This window comes from Epinephelus fuscoguttatus, linkage group LG20, assembly GCF_011397635.1.
Source record: "Epinephelus fuscoguttatus linkage group LG20, E.fuscoguttatus.final_Chr_v1".
Taxonomy (NCBI): Eukaryota; Metazoa; Chordata; class Actinopteri; order Perciformes; family Serranidae; genus Epinephelus; species Epinephelus fuscoguttatus.
Window position 1 is genome coordinate 30902079 of NC_064771.1, and position 17729 is coordinate 30919807.

Sequence of the window (17729 nt, forward strand, 5' to 3'; positions counted from 1 at the left end):
CGTGATTGACTTTCTTCCACCACATGGGGGCAACTGCAGTGGGTTGTGAACACAATATTTACAAATCATCACATTTTAAGTTGATACTCACTCATATACTTGCTTATTTACACATACAGAAGTTACAGAGCAACATACTGCTAATTTGGAATCATGTTTCAGGCCACCTGACAAATGCTAATGGTGCGTTCGTTTTGTACTCGGAGGTCGGAAATTCCCAGTTCCCAGTCGGAAGTTTAAACTCGAACGCACTGTGAGATCAGATTTCCGACTCGCAAACTCGTAGCAACTGCATCAACCCCAACTTACGAATTCAAGATGGCTGCCGGTCACATACATAATGAGTAAACACTCCACTAAAGTACTGTTTATAGTAATTTTATCTTATTTATTTTACATTAGGTCAGCCTCATCTGCGGTGTTCATCAGCTGGAGTGCATGATGGTTTTGAAGCTGTCTATACTTCCGACTACAAAATGAAAGCACCATATGTACAACATGATTTATTGGGTTGGATGTTATTGACCAATCGCGAGATTTTCAGTCTCAATGGGACTTCCTGGTTAAATAAAGGTTAAATAAATAAATATTGTCTCTTTTAGCTCAGTTTTTTGTCTCCACCAACTTATGAGGGGAATATCTGTCTCTTTAGCGGCTAAAAGCTCAACTATGACCAACAGCTAACTTTTTCTGCCTGCTGTTGACATTGTTGACACAAAACTATTATTGTAGACGCTTTAAAGTGGATTTCAAAAAATTTTAGTTGATCTGGCAACACCTGTACTTAATGGTGGTAAAAGCAAAAGCACTCAGAGGCCACAGAGCTCTGGGGGCAGCGAAACAAACTGTTGTTGTTTAGGCAACAACTGGCCTTTTTCAATCATTCTGTGAGCAACTGGGATCTGATTTGCTGCACACTACACCTGTTGCCTCGACATCTAAAGGTTCACTATTGGTGCTCCTTCTTGTTTCACAACTCCCTGCAGTATTTCAAACTCATTTGCTGTCCAAGAATATCCCAAAATGACTGGTGTCCTGTTTTGTAGCCGCATTTTGATGAACAATGGTGATAAGTGTTAAACTCGTTCAAAAACACATGCTTTGACGCCTTCATAAAGTCAACTCATGTTTCACCAGTTAAATGCTTTTATGTGAAGCTGCAGCAGGAGGAAATGTTTAGCTAACATTTTCAGTAACTTAATAAAGCATTTTTCTGCGAATGTCACTCTCGACATCCAGTTTATAATACCACTAATTATATAAATATTGCAATTCTTTCACCAGTGGGCCACAGATTTAATCACCATTGTGTTACCTCATTCAGCGATAGTCATTTAGCAGACATTTATTTCGACTGAAATCTTCAAGATGAATACGTTAAAGTATTAAAAGAATAAAACAAACAAAACTAAACCAATAAATAACCCTCTTAAGTTAATAGCCGATGTTAGCTTTGCAGATATACGTGCATCAGTATATCTCGGCTCAGAAGTATCAAGAATATAAAAGAGTTCTCAAATATCAATATCAGTATTAGCCATAAAAAACGGTATAGGTTGGGCTATAAAAGCTTGTATCTCAAATGTTTTTGACTGATGTATTTTTATTATATACCTGAGTGGTGGTGCACTCGCCCCAAACATGACCTGTGATACTCTCCAACAAAAAGAGACTGTGTTTTCTTGGCTCAAAATAACACTGTATCCCCTCCCACCCTCCAGAAAAGCCCCGAGCCTACAGTATGACCCTGGTTACTGAGGTATAGTATGTGGAGGACAGCGAGCAGCACGATAGTGGCATCGGGCCAGAGAGGTGACGCATATGTGAGTAGCTGAGTGCGTCAGGCTCTGGCTGACAGCACCACGACTCAGCAGTGTCCTGGATGGATGGAGGTGTTATGATGGAGGAAGTACGGAGAAATAGAGAATGTGTGTGCATGTAACGGAGAGAGAGAGAGAGAGAGAGAGAGAGAGAGAGAGAGAGAGAGAAGGAGTGATGTGCCCCGACTCCTACACTGCCATGCGATGCTGAGAAAAGCTGTGTCGCAGCACTGAGTGGGTGGGCTTTCGTTTGAAAAAAGAAATAAAAATAAAAGCTAGTGAAGAAGAGTCTGGAAAAAAAAAGCATCTCCTACCTTCAGTCTGACACACCACTGGGGTTACATCACAGAGCAGGAGAAGTGAAAAGCATGCAGCAAAAATAACCAAACGGAAATGGAAGTGTGAGAGGGATTTTTGCTTTGGCTGCCTTGAGACTCGGAGGGGAGAGAAAGAGGATGAGCAAAGAAATAAAGAGCTGGTATGGCTCCTGGTCTGCCTCCAGGCGTTCCAATGAAGAGTGATGCTCCTGTTTCTATCCATTTTTAATCCCTGACAATCACACACAGAGGGACCACAAAAGACGAGAGAAGCGCACATCCCACCTGTTCCTCCCTCCTCATTCTCCCTCTCACATGGTCTCTCCATCATGAATATTGAAACTGAGACAATCTCTCTCATTTTCTCTTTAATTTCAGCCTCTCTTTGAACATTAAGATAAATCATTTGGTCTGTCAAATGTCAGCAAATCCAAAAAAATCACCCAGAGCCTGAGGTGATGCCGTCAAATTGCCTGTTTTGTTTGGCAAACAGTCCCAAACCCAAATATTCAATTTACAATAATATAAAACAGAATAAAAACAGCAAATCACACGCATTTAAGAAGCTGAAACCTGATTTAAACAATTAACTATCAGCAGTCTGTTAACTACAAGAATCAGCTGAACAGTAATTGTCCACCACAGCTCTAGAAACAGTATTTCGGCATGTCAGGCCTGAAAAGCTTTGAATTTCTCCACATGCTGAAGCTGTGATATGACCCTGTAGTAAGAGTAACTCAGCATTTAAATATTTGGTAACACTTTACTTGAAGGTATCTACATAAGGGTGACATGACACTGTCGTAACTATGACGTAACAAGGTCATGAACCTGTCATGAACATTATGTACATGTCATAAACGTTTATGACTGCTGTCATTAAGTGTCATTCGGTTTTTGTAATGACAAGTTTACATTGTTTGGGTTGTCTTGATTATGACAACTTGACATTAATCAAAGTGACATTAGCAGAAGTTGTCTTTGTCATGACAAGTTGACATTACATTTGTTTGGGATGTCCTTATAATGACAAGTTGACATTAACCATGACATTACCAGAAGATGTATTTGTCATAACAACTTGACATTAACAAGAAATGCACCTCTTTTTGTGTTTATGACAAGTTGACATAATGATTGATACAAAGACATCGTCTGGTAATGTCATCCTGGTTAATGTCAAGTTGTCATTATACATGGACATCTCAAACAAATTTAATGTCAACTTCTCAACAAAGACAACTTCTGGTAATGTCACTTTAATTAATGTCAAGACAACCCAAACAATGTCAACTTGTCATTACAAAAAACGAATGACACTTAATGACAGCAGTCATAAACGTTTATGACATGTACATAATGTTCATGACAGGTTCATGACTGTGTCATGTCACCCTTATGTAGATACCTTCAAGCAAACTGTGTGTTTATCTATTGCAATGTTAGCTGTAAGCTCGCTGAAAAGCAAAACAGATATTCGAAAAATGTTCAATATAATTAAATCACCTATACGCAGGTAGGGGAGGTCGTTAATGCACCTAAACACAAGTTGCCACCTGCTATCAAAAAAAAGAAGTAGCAGAATAAGAAGACAAGACCACAAGATTACGGCCATGTCCGAAATCACTCACTATTCACTACATAGTCCACTATACAGTGACGTCGCCATTTTGTAGTGCCGTCCGAATGTACAGTGGGAATTATTAAACCCTATATAGTGGACTCAAAGTATCCCACAATGCCTTGTGAAAAGTAGTGCTAAGCTGATGGTCACTAACCAAGCCCTATATAGCATCATGCACTGTTCTGAAGTAACGGACATACTATGTCAGATGGACGCCTAGACGAACGAGACGCGAGGGAGCAGCTGGATGACAACCTACTGTACAACTTCTGATGTCATGTTAAAGTTTGTCTGACCAGAGAAGCTTTGACTGCAACACACACACACACACACACACAAGGGTTAGGATGACACAGCAAACAGTCATTTGCAGCTATACTGATGCTCTGAATGTCATATCCAGAAGCTTTAAGACACTTTTACTCGTCTTAAAGTGAGTCAGCAGAAAACAAAATATCAGCGTGTTCTCAAAAAAACAAACAAACAAACCAAAAAAAAACCTAATGGAGCTCTATTAGCTAGCTAGCTACAGCTGATAAAATCTTTCAGCTGCCGTCGTCATTTCAGCTGTTCAACAGTTGTCTGTTGGACATGAAATCAAGGCTCCATTGCTACAAAAATTACTACATATTTTAAGTGATACATCTGCCACCACTATCACTTTAAAGGACATATGTGCTGTGAAAGGTCGGAGAGCTCGACAGGCTTAGCATCAGTAAGTGTTACAAGGACGTGAGGAAGATGACGGAGGTAAACATTTGATATGTGGACAGCACGCTGGACCGACACCATCATACTCCATCTGCTGTCGAGAGAACAGGATTTGTGGTTTCAGTTAATCTACACATCTCAGTCAGCAGCACAAGAGGAGCATCACCTCCGGCTCCCTTTGACCTCTGGCTGTCTGCAGCGAGAGGAGGAGCGCGTGCGACTCCTGCTAAGGTTGCAGATGCCTCTCTCCGCGCCGGCGAAGAGTGTTTAATGAGAAAAGGTTGGGATCCTGATAAATTCACACAGGGAGGCTGAAGGAAAGAGCTCCTGCTGCAGTCAGTGCTTGTTCATTATGGTGGAAGATATTTACTGCCTTACAAATTACTGCCTCAGTGAATGACAGACTGAGCTATTACCATGCAGCAGCTTAAAGAGGAATACTGCTAAATTTGATCCTCATTCCTGTTGCTTAGGGGGCTTCTCCGCACTGTGGGGATTTGTAAGCTTCACAACAAAACCTGAAATGCGGAGGAGAAGTTTGTACCACACCCTAATCTCGTCTTTGCCAGCTCCACTGAGGATGAACTCATTCTTAGAAGATCACTCAAGGATGTTTTCAAACGCTGAATCTCACGAATGAGTGAAACCAAACTGGCAGAAACTGTCACTGCTGCTCTGTTAGGGACTGTTCGTTGTTTATCAGAGGAGGAGGGTGGCCGGGGTGTAACTTCCATCTTTATGTTGACCCTCCTAGAAGTTAGGAATATTTTACCTTGATCCTCCCTGAGTGTCTGGGGGAAAACGCATAACCCTCCTTCCACCTTAAATAACCATATCTTTTTATATTTACACCAAATGTAGGTATGGAGCCAACGCAACAAGCAAACAGCCAGGGAGCGAAAGTTACCACTTAAACAAAACGCAAATCCTGCTTACAAATCATAACGCTCAGACCCCCAGCAGTAAACGGGAGGGCTGGGAGGAGCTTATCGTCCTCCTACTGCCAACATCTGGTACAAGTGAAACTAAGAAGATGCTGCTGGGTCTGGAGAGACTGTCTGTCAAATGTCCAACTTAAAGGTCAAGTGTGTGATATTAAGGGGGATTCAGTGGCATCTCGCAGTGAGGATTGCAGGATTTCCTCAGTTTTTATTGTTCAGAAGTAGGGCTGCAACGATAAGTCGACAAATCGATGACTAATCGACTATTAAAATGATTGGGGACTATTTTAGTAGTCGACTTATCGTCATTTTTCACATAAAAGTACTATAAAAGTATCCCAAACACTCTTATTGCAGCTTCTTGCATTCAAATATTGGCAGCTTTACACACTCTCCCATGACGGTGAACTAAAACCCTTTGCTGTGAGTACGAAACAAGACATTAGATGACATAATTTGGGGGTTTGGGAGAGACAGACCGACATTTTTCAACATTTTAACACATTTTTTGATAAAACGATTAGTCGACTAATCAAAGAAATAATCGACAGATTAGTCGACAATGAAAATAATCGTGAGTTGCAGCCCTATCCAGAAGTTTTTAAACGCAAGTCGAGTTATCCACAGAGGTCTCTTCCTCTCCAGAACAAATGAACCAGGTGATTAAAACTAGTAAAAACACTTTGATTTTCTGACGTGGCTGACAAGAAATTGCGAAAACGCAAATGGCCTTATCTAGGACCAGTGTTTGTTTGGTACGATCTGGGCTACTGTAGAAACATGGTGGTGCAACATGGTGATCTAGGTAGACAAAGACTTGGGATCTCATTTATAAACACTGCATATACACGAAACAAAGCCTGAAAGAGGCGTACGCCACTTCTGATGCAAAAGTTGTGATCTAAAAAAACTTGATGGGAGAAACTTTGACCCATGCTTACGGAGACTTTTCAAGACATGAATGGTGGTGGTTATTGGTGCACGCCATTTTTGGCTTTTGTATTAAGGTTCCTATGCACTGTTTTATAAATGAGAGTCCTGCTCCCTATGTAGATAGAAACGTCTCATTCTAAGATAAAAAAAAACACGACTATTCTTATTTTCAGGTGATTATACAATAAAGAAAACATAATTATTAGAGCATATTCCATTTCTGCCAATACATCCCCTGCAATCCTACACACTGGACCTTTAAAACTAACTTCACTGTGGTGAGGTGGCTGCGGCTGGCTTGATCGCAGTGTTATGGAAATGAAAAGACATATTGGAGCATGTGCAGTGATGATGACATGTATGTCACATGGGCCAAAGTGACAGTCACAAGACACAGTGACACAGTCACAGACACGGGGACGCAGAAACTATAAATTGACCCTTGCACAAGTATGTGTGCATACTTCATTTCAAACACGTCAGTACACACAAAAATTATGCTTGGGATGACAGAGTTAGATTTTAAAAACTTACAATTTGATGTATAAAAAGTTAAAAGCTGGAGTTCAGAACAGTCTTGGTGTTTCACTTATGGCCTTGTATACAGGAGTGCAGATGTGTTCAATGACTTTAGGAAATTTGAAAATTCAACGATGATTTCTGGTTTTACAGTTTCTGGCTGTGATAAATGGTGCATTTTTCCCCAATTTTCAAAGAAAACATGTCTTTCAAGCCCACCAGAGGGATTTGGTTTTCAAAGGATATTAAAAATAAACACAAAACACAACCATTTAAAGTTGTATGTCCCTCGCCTGAGCCCAAAATAAAAAACACAACTCCCTCTGCAGTGCTTAAAGTTATTTGGCATGCCTCCCCCAATTTGCACCACCCGCTCCCCTCTCACAAATAACGAACAGTCCCTTAGCAACTCCGCAATCATTGCTTGTTGCAAAGTTATGCATTCACTTGCTCTCCGTAACAACGCCAGCGGCAACAATTATTTTTCCTGTTTGCCTTTGCCTTTCACAAAAAAGAAAATTAGATCTTAACAACGTGACGGTTACAGAAACAGATAGCTTAAATGAAATTGAAAAAAGAAATCATGTTAAAATACAAAAGGTTAAAAATACAAAGCTCAATTTAGGTAATGAAATTCAGACAAACAGCCCACAAGGGCAGCGCTGCATTCAGTGTCAATGACACAGCTCCAGGCTGTAGATTAGTATACGATGCCACATTTAAAAGTCTAAATCCTCTCTCGCAGGTTCATGTAGAAGTTAATTTAACTTTACACGGACTGTCTGCGGGCTGTGTGACTAATGTGGATCATTTTGTTGAGTGTCCATTTGGTGATATTCGTTTTGAAGAGCGAAGACTCTGGAATGAGTAATGTTTTGATCGAATTTCACCTAAAAGAGGGGCACCGTGTGCTTCTGCACCACAAAAAGACTTCTTTTGAAAGAAGAAAAAAGCCTAAAAGGAGAAACAACAAACACAAAAGCAGCTCCAAAATAACAGAATGCGATCACTAGTTTATCTATTTATATAATGATTTAATGCCCTTTTATTTTCGCCACAGCCAGAGTGCACCTCTCCTTGTGGAACGCCAGCTCAATGCCAAACAAACAGCAGATAAAAAAGCACAGCGTACACTGCCTCCAAAATAGCCACGAGCACAAAAACACGGCAGAGTGCAGTGCTTTCAACCTGTAAGGGGGGAACAATTAGGAGACAGAGAAGGAGAAAGGGACGGAGAGGTGGAGGAAAAAAGGAAGAGAGGCGACCGTCGACTGTGGCCATAGTAACAGACGAAGCATGGAGGACGGTGAGAGGTGAAAAAGAAAGACGACGGAGACTGTCCTTGCTGCTGCGCCCTCTTTCACAGCGCTCTGTTATTCTTATCCTATGCTTGCCCACAGCAATGCAATCATTCACTCCGTTCTCAGTGTCACTGTGACGATAGGAGAGTGAAAAAATTACACACACACACACACACACACACACACACACACACGCACACCATCTCAATTGCAATGGAGATGGGTCTACAACTGCAAACAAGCAGGCCTGAATAATGAAATACACATTAAATATAAAATAGACTGGGGGATTGTCGAGCCTGCAGTGCCACAGCAGACACCAACACTTACACATGGAGAGGAGAAAGTAGGGTACTGTATGTGGCGGGATGTCTTCTATCATTAACATGACAGCTACAGCCTATAACACAGTCAGTATTTGTGCTATATTTAGAGTGATTAAAGTGTAAAACGTGTGCACAGTATGTCCCAACCTGAACTGCTGCTGCTGCGTTGTTATTATTCATCGTTTTTTTCAAACTAAACAACTGGAATGTCATAGTTCAGACAAAATATTTGTGAAGATGGGTGGACTAAAGCATAAGGAAAGAACTTCTGAAACAAAAACTGTTGAGTTAGTACAAAGAATTCAGCAAAGGGTGAAGAAAACAATGTCACACACTCCAGGATATGGGTCAGTGTGTGTGTGAGAGAAGGGGAGTATTGTATTGCGTGGAGGTTGTGCATCAATTTTTTATGCGCAGCCTTCAGCTGGGCACTTAAATCGGTTTGGGTGTAGGCCCCATTGTGTGTTTCAATACTACCATACCATGTAGTAGGCCAGAAAAAGATTTAGTATGGAGGAGGAGGTTCAGGAGGAGAGGTCTACGAGGTCTACAATCATGGGCATCGGTCATCAGCCACTGAAAGTCTCTTTGCAGACAAAGGTTTATTTCCAAAACTCAAGAACTTGCAAAACAAGCAAACACACATGGAAAAGAGCTGTCAGTATAAAGAAAATAGGAATCTTCACTACAGTGTCCCAGTACATAGTATGTCAAATGCAGTATGCCAAAAATACCAGGATGTTCTACTACATCTGGTCGTATTTTGCTGTATGCAAGCCTGCATGCTTTTCTGGCTATTCTGACCCACAATCCTCTGCAGCAGAAGATACGTCACATCCACTGAGCTGCAAACAGCTGACAGCTTACTGACAGCTCTCAGACGTCGCAATGATGGATGGTGGTGCGTTCAAGTAACTGATGACCAGTTGAATAGTAATGATAGGAATATTAATTGCTTAAATGAACAAATTAATCACAAATATAACCCACAACAAAAGGACATCACTATGAAAATAACAATGAAGGAGAAAGTATGTTCTGACTGTGTGCATACTGCATGCAACAGAACATACTTTTTAAGGGCAGCTGCAGTGCTTACTAAAGTAAAAAGAAAAAGCATGTGATTGGGAACACACCCTCATCGTTTGGCACTTTCCTAATCAGGACATGTTTGAAATTGTCAGAGGTTTGTATTTCATTTTGAGCTGATGTTTTGATTATGTTGCTTTTACACAAAGTGTGAATGTAAGGCTGTCACTAGTGATTCTTTTTTAAATTAATTGTTTAATAGTTGGTCTTCAGATTGTCAAGAACATAGTGACACTAGAATAAACCTCGCCGTTTCATGCCTCCACCAACGAGTCAAGTTACAGTTTACCAAAGATCGACCGATTTATCGCCCGGCCGATATATCGGGCCGATATTTGGGTTTTTTAAAGTCATCTGCGACACCTGGCAGCATTCTGACGATTAGGACAACCTCTACAGTTTACACCCAAGTCTGTGCGGACTCATCTGTCGCCATGACAGTAAACAATGCTTCAAATATGGATGTTGCTGGAAAGGAAGCTAAAAATTCCGAAACGTGGATGCTTCATACATATCTTAACGTCTATGCAATCAGCAAAGTTTCAAGGTTGGCATCCAAGATTAGTGTCACCAATTTAGTATCTGACCAAATGTCTCCCCTTCTATTCCTGAAATTTTGTCAGAATTAGCATATGAATGCTTGAAGTATGGCCAAGAACATGTTCTGTGAGGCAACAGTGACCTTTGAGCACCAAAATCTAATCAGTTCATCGTTGAGTTAAAGTTGCCTTTATCAGAACAGGACAGACGTACAGACAACCAACTGGAAAACAGAGGCATAAAATGCTCGTCACAGTTTTCTTAAAACCTTTCTTTTGCCCATCCAAAATGATCTGCTGTTGCACATGACCCATCATTAAATACAAGTGGTGCCAAAGTAAGTTATACATTTGCATGGGGTTTTATCAGTGACAATCTTTGAGGAGAAAAGTTAGACAGGGGAAAAAAGATAATAAACAAGAATCTCTATGCCATTCTCTGTCTGTTTGAAGATGGTTTACAGAGAGCTGTGGCTGCAACTGATGATTATATTCATTACCACTGAATCTGTCTATTTTCTTTTGACAATCAATTTGTCTGGTCTAAAAAAAGTGGAAATGAACATCACAAGTTCCCAGACCCAAAGGTTATGTCTTCAAATTGTTTGTTTTGTTCGCCAAACAGTTTAAAACCCAATTATACTATTTTTTTTTCTGATATAAAACAGAGAAAAGCAGAAAATACTCGTATTCTAGAAGCTGGACGTGACGTGAGTGTTTGGGATTTTTGTCTGAGCAGTGACTGAAACTATTTATGTATTGTCTGCCCAACAGTTTATATTCCATTTATAATGATATAATACAGACTACAGCAACAAAAGCTCACATCTGAGAAGCTGGCACCAGTGAATAAATCATCCAAATAATCGATTATCAACATCTTATACGATTCATTTTCTGTCAATCAGCTAATCATTTCAGCACTAGCGGGGATGCGCACATTACAGTACACGTGTCTCCATACGTGTGGCACAATCATCAGACCCGTCAAAGCGGATAAATTCATCCGGAGGCCTGAAAAATTCAGTCCTTCCAGTGAGTGTCAGCAGGACTTAGAGCTAGTGAGAGTGGCAAACATGGCTGCCACAGACTGAAGAGGAGGAGGAGGAGGGGGGGGGGGGCACCAGACAGTCAGACAGACAAGTACAGACACAGACAGACTGTAGGTTTGAATTCAGAGATGGCACGCTAACCGCCATCAAACAGAGACAGGCGGCGGGACGCATTTGGACACACAGCTGGCGTGGGTTTTCAGTCCACGCCTTTCTGTCTGTGGTCCTCGCAATTGCAGCTTTTGTGAAGTGAACCGACGGCGGCGTTTTTTTTTTGCTTATGCAACGTTGTGTTTTGCTGTGTTTATCATGCGGCGCAAAGCAGCACAATATCCCTCAGTATAGCTCAGCTAGCAAGGGCACTTCCTGCTATTCAAAGGCACACAGCGTTGAGCAGCAGTAATGAGCCCATCCACATCAAGAGGCACAATGAAAGCCCAGTTTCCCCCGACTGGCAAAAACAACAGGATGCCGCTGCAGAAGGGGGGCTGATAAGTCCTGCATGGCATCAAAAATTTAAATGGGCCACAACCATGTTATTTCATATTTCTCACGGCCTGATGCACAATTCAGCAGGCTGTTTTGTTTCTGCAGGATTTTATGTATATGCATGTGTCAGTGTGTGGTACGCTATGAGAGAAAAGGCGGATAGATGAGAAAGAAAACTGGATAGAAGTTTGAAAAATAGATCACACAGAACAAATGGAGAGCGAGAACAAGGGATGGCAAATGGTTAGCACCTGTAATAATGAGAATAAACGGATGATGAATGGGAGGAATGAGTGGGACTTGACAAAAAAGGAAGATGAGGGGGTGTAAGAAAATAACCACTCCAGAAGAAATGAAAAGAAAGGAGGGAACAGTAGGATGTAAAAAAAAAAAGCACAGTGATGAAAATGTTATGGATTGATGAAAAGAGATGAAGGAGGAACAAAAGCAAGCAGTTATGAATGGAGGAGACAAAGATGAAGGGGGAAATGACTCTAAGGTGGGAGAAACCTGAAAGGAGCGAGGAGGACAAGTTTGGTTATGAGATGATGCGGATAAGAAGGACTTGAGAGAAAGGGAGGAGGACAGGAGGAAGAGAGGGGATGGAGTGGCAAAGAGTCATTAGCCTACGTAAGGCTGGTACATTAAGCGTTCCCCGCTCCGCTGTTTCATCTCGCTCTCTCCTCTCTCCTTTTGTTCTCCAGAAATATCTGAGTGGGTGGGAGAGAGAGTAACCGAGTGTGCGAGAAAGAAGGAGAGAGTTACAGTAAGTGAAGTGATGACAGAGTGAGGGGGAGAGAAAAGAACAAGAGCGACAGAGGAAGTGGATGACGAGTGAGCGGGCATGGTATCTTTAGAAAACGTTTAATATAATACCAAGGATACCTGATTTTATTGCCAAAGCAGGTCTCTAATGTCTTCCGAACCACAACAGCAAAACCAAACAGTGTGACATTTATCTCGGCAGGGTTTCCCGCAGCGTTTCATCGTTATGTTTTCCGATAACATTAGAAGAAACTATGACATTTTATGAAATATAATGATAGGCTCATTAATGGGCATCACACAGCAAGGGCCACAAATTTCAAGAGTGAGGCGATTGTTTAAAATTATTACCCAAACTGTCCATCACAGTGCAGCCTTTTAATGATTGGTAGATTAATCAATAAGTTGAAATTAAACAAGAGTTTAAGCTGGTTGCATGAAAAGTACTGTATGTAATGTTTGTTCTCCATACCATGTGATATGGTCGTTAAATTAAACAGATTAAATGGCAACTATTTTGATGTTTATTTAATGCTGAATAACTAGGATTTGCTTCTTTTCCTCGTCTTGTGTTTTAGTGAATTGAATATCTTTTGGTTTTGGATTGTTAGTCAGACAAACAAAATTTTAAGACCTCACTTGAGCACACTGTGATGGGCACTTGTCACTATTTTCTGATATGTTATAAACCAACTGATTTATTGATTAATAGAGAAAATAATCCACAGATCAATCGATAATGGATCTCATCTTACTGTTCTGTTTTTCTGTGCAATACGAAGTTATTTATAGCATTTAAAGGTCCAGTGTGTGGACGCCGCGGCTTCCCTCCCACGTCACTGTTTACGTCACACACTGAGCTACATGTTTTGTTACTTGCTCACGCCCCCCATTGACCCGAAAAACACACATTCTGGGTTATTCATATTTTCCTGTCAGCCACCATAGTTAACAGTCCCTCTGCGATGAGGAGCATCAGAAAAACACTGTTCTTTTTACATGAAACTACTTAATTCAGTGTTTTTACTGGTTTGAATCACCGATGAAAACCTCCTGAACAATGAACACTGAAGGAATTCTAGCTAGGGGGAGGTTCCAGTTGGTACTTAACCTGTAACTTAACAGTTTAAAGGTCCAGTGTGTAGGATTTAGTGGTTTCTAGTGGTGAGGTTGACAGTTACAACCAAGTGAAACTTGAAAACACAAATGGCCCTATCTAAAGCCAGTGTTTGGTTTGTCCGTTCTGGGCTACTGTAGAAACAACATGGCAGGAACACATCTGTAGCTCACCAATTTAGAACAGGTACCACTCCACCAGCGGCCCGGGTTTCTCCCATTTCCTGTCCGTCTCTCACACTATCTAAAAAAAGCTTGAAAAAACAAAACAAAAAACATAGCGGACTCCATGGAAGAGGACCCCCTCTCCTCTGTATGTAGATATAAATGGCTCCTTGTAAGAAAACTAAAACACAACAATTCTTATTTTCAATTAATTGCAAATTACTAAAAGCATAGCTATGAATATCATATTCCATTTCTTCCAATATACCCCAGTAAATCCTACATACACTTGACCTTTACACAACTTTTGTTGCACAACTTGTCAGATCTTCTCACTGGGCGTGTTTTGTGCCAACTTTTTGTGATGTCACTGTTTTCCCAAACTCAGTGATTACTATGTCATCACAACAGAAAGAAGTTATGGACAAACCTACAAAATTAAGATCCAAATTGCACTTTTGCTTGAAAAATGTCTTAAAATCCTTAATTAAATTTCAAAATAGTTGCCGTTTAACTTCTGTTGTAGAGTTGCCGTGATGTCTTTTCCAGAATTATGATTTAAATTGTTGAATATCTGATTAATTGACTGAGAATGTGACAAAGCAACTGACATCAAAATTGGGATATTTACACAAAAAATACTGACGCTTATTAGGAAGCCTTATTGATGAGTTGGTAAGAAAAGAACAGATAGAGGCAAAAAGTTGCAGAGCTCTTGAGATGATCAGAATTAGAAAGTTTCAGCACCAAAACCAAGACAATATTTTTGATACCTTGTTTTGCAGAATATAATTGCTTTCCTGTTCTCACATTTAAAATGTTGCCTAAACACAAGTCCCCATACAAAATATATTCGGCCCAAAATTCTGATTTAAATCTGATCTGACTGAAGAATAAATAAACACATTCAATATTTGACAGTTTTCAGACATTGGTCTTAATTGGTCTGGAGTTGGGGGTTGGAGAGAGGTGACATAATTTTGTCGAAACCAATCAGCAACAGCAAGCAGAGGTACTCGTTGTTATTAATAAACTTGAAGACATAAAGAGTGACAGATATTACATGACAGTGAATCACCATTAGCTCACACTTGATCTTTTATTTCCGTCTCTCACATAATTTTCTCTTCTGATGGCCATCTGTCAAACACCACGGTCCCTCCACTTCTGTCTACATTTATTTTCAGTATCTATCCACACACACACACACACACACACACACACACACACTCACAGAGTCCCTGCTTAAGGTGTGGCACAAGTGCTGCCAAGACACTGATTGCTGTGAAAGCCCACTGTACCTGGGTCAAGGTGACACCAGGCACAGCAGCCACAACACAGCAGTCATAGAGGGAGAGAGGCTTTGACACATGCTGCTGACACCAGTGAAAAAACAGAGACACTCAACACCGCTCTTAAATCACATACTTGAACCCTTCACCTTTAAAAATACACATTGAGACGCCTACACAGTGCAAGAGCTGCTCAGACTTGCACTGTGCAAACCAGCAAAATCCCGAGAAACAATTAACAGCTGATGAATAGCCGCTCTTTCCAAAGCCAGTTTGCACCACTCCCCACATTCACAACTGAGATTCCCACCTCTACATCCATCCATCCATCCACCCGTCCATCCATCTATCCACCCTCCCGCCCCGATTCATCCGGCTCACCTTTGTCAGTCGAGCGCCTCGTCCGCCCAGGCAATAAAAATCCTGCACCATAGTAAAGGAGATCCTAAACAAAAGGAGGAGATTGTAGGGGCACGGAGAGGAAAAAAAAACAACGCGGGAAGAAAAGCCAGAAAGAAGAGGACAAAAGATAGAGGGAGGGAAGAGAAGGGAAAAGAGGGAGAAAAGAGACAGAGAGGTAAAGAATGGCCCAGACAGGCAAAGAGCTCTCAACAATGTGAGCAGCAAGGGAGGGCGAGCGCCAGGTGTCAGTACGCATACACTCACTGAGCCGCGCTTGCACACACACACACACACACACACATACACACAGGCAGACCGGCAACGCTCGCTCTCACTCTCTTCCTCCTCCTCCTCCTCCTCCTCCTCCTCCTCCTCTCCTCACTCTCTGGCAGCAATAACTCTCCCTCATCCTCCTCTCTCTCTCTCCCTTTCAGCCAGGGCAGAATTCCTTAACTCTTTCAAAGCCACCGAACGAGTGCTCCGTCTACTTCCACTCCTGCTAATGAGGCTGAACTTAATTGTTTTTGTATGGAAATTAGGGGTGGGTGATACGGCCCTAAAAAAATATCACGATATTTCAGGGTATTTTTGCGACAACTATATTCTTTACAATATGACAAATTGGTAAAAAATATTATCATTAATTTAAGAACATTTAATTGCAACAAAATAAGTGATATAGTTTTACAGTTTGCCTTCAGTAAAAACAAAACAAAAATTATCTAATTTCTTTAGTTTGTGAACAACAACAGTAACTCAGAGTGAGATTCAGATTCTGTATACAATATTAATAGTTCAACTAAATAAAATCACATTTAATTACATATTTAAACAGCTCCCAAATACAAAAAATGCCCCCTGGGATCTATATATATAAATCAACGGGTGATTTCCTTCTTTTAGTAAAATCCTAAATGACTGAGTTTTTTTTCCCACCTGGACCTTTATGCTCTGCCATTTCTCCTCTAATCATCACGCTGTAACCTGTAACCAGAGTTTTTTGTCGAGCTGCGAGCGTCACGTAGGTTTACATTACCAAAGGGTTATGAAAAAATCCCTTGATGACACCGACACGGCAAGAGAGGAGCAGGAGAGACGCTGTGCTGCTGCCAGAGGAGCCGCTGAATGAGTTCCCTCTGAGTGGTAAGTCACTAAAAGAGTCTGAGAAGTCCGGGGCTGTTCATAAAACATTCAGGACGCCACAGTTTATTCCACACTCCTGAACCTGCTCCTCTTTTTGGAACCACCGCGGAGTCTGTAATAATTTCACTTTCAGCCATGCTGAAACACTGGAATGAAGGTCCAAAAGATACGCCAGATAACGAAGAAGACCAAAACTGGCCTCAATAACGACAATGCCATTTTCCAATGTCTTAGTCCTAGTATATTCAAATATCAATGAGTAATGTTACTAAAACTAAATACTGTAAATGAGGGCTAAATTGGACAATTATTTGCTAGCTAAAACTCGCTAAACTACCCATGTTTACTGACAAGTTGATTTTCACACAAAAACAAGATAAATTTGTGATTATACTTGGTACAAATATTTATTGTTTCATGCTATGTTGACCACAAACACAGCCTCAGACTTTCATTTATAGCACATAAATGCAATTTAAATTGAAATATTGATCAGACAGACACTTTTCTTTCTTCTTATTATTTTCCATAACTTGTAGTATGAAAGTGAGTTGAAGTCCACACTCAGTACATCAGTTCTCCAATTCCCTCTTCACTTTATTCTATTTTTGTTGTACAGAAGAGACTGTTTAAAGCCTGCATGCCCTTCTATATGGATACTCGATATAGGCGACATCTTTAGAGCTCCAATATCACAGAGAAATAATACACCAGGGGGCTCAAAACCCATCTGGGAGTTAAAGCCGAAACTCGTGTGAAGATTCATGAAATTGTCTTGTGTGCTGGGATGCAGAGAGGGGGCTTCTGGGTAAAAGTAGCTCATGGAGGTTTGCAGAGATGCTCACATACACAGCTCCAAAAAAATCAATTATGTGTCGAGTGTATGTGCTGTCCTGTGCATCAAACAGGGGAGGATGTCCCTTAGGATTAGAGCCGGACCAATATTAAGGCTTAGCTGAAAAATGGAAAAATGGCACTGCACCTGCTGTAGCACACACCTCTAAAATAGGCTACTAAACTAAATATGTTGTGCAATTTTAATGTGATATCTACCAAAATTGTTCATTATCTCTTGGTTTTTTATTTTTTTATGGGCTTTTTGCCTTTATTGACAGGACAGAGAGTGAAATGGGGAGACAGAGAGAGAGTGGGGACTGACATGCAGCAAAGGGCCGCGAGCCGGAT

General features: G+C 40.9%; 1 protein-coding gene across 9 annotated transcripts in view; it reads right to left on the reverse strand.

Moving 5' to 3' along the window:
• Positions 1–17729, reverse strand: part of tanc2b (tetratricopeptide repeat, ankyrin repeat and coiled-coil containing 2b) — a 265575-nt gene that overhangs the window by 138695 nt on the left and 109151 nt on the right. The window contains exon 1 of one of the 9 annotated variants that reach the window (XM_049562626.1): positions 15381–15702. The exons of 7 other annotated variants lie outside the window; for them this stretch is intronic. The gene's annotated coding sequence lies outside the window, so the exon portion shown is untranslated. Of the gene's footprint in view, positions 1–2134; positions 2153–15380; positions 15703–17729 lie in introns of those variants that run through there. One more of the 9 variants, XM_049562629.1, reaches the window with a different exon arrangement.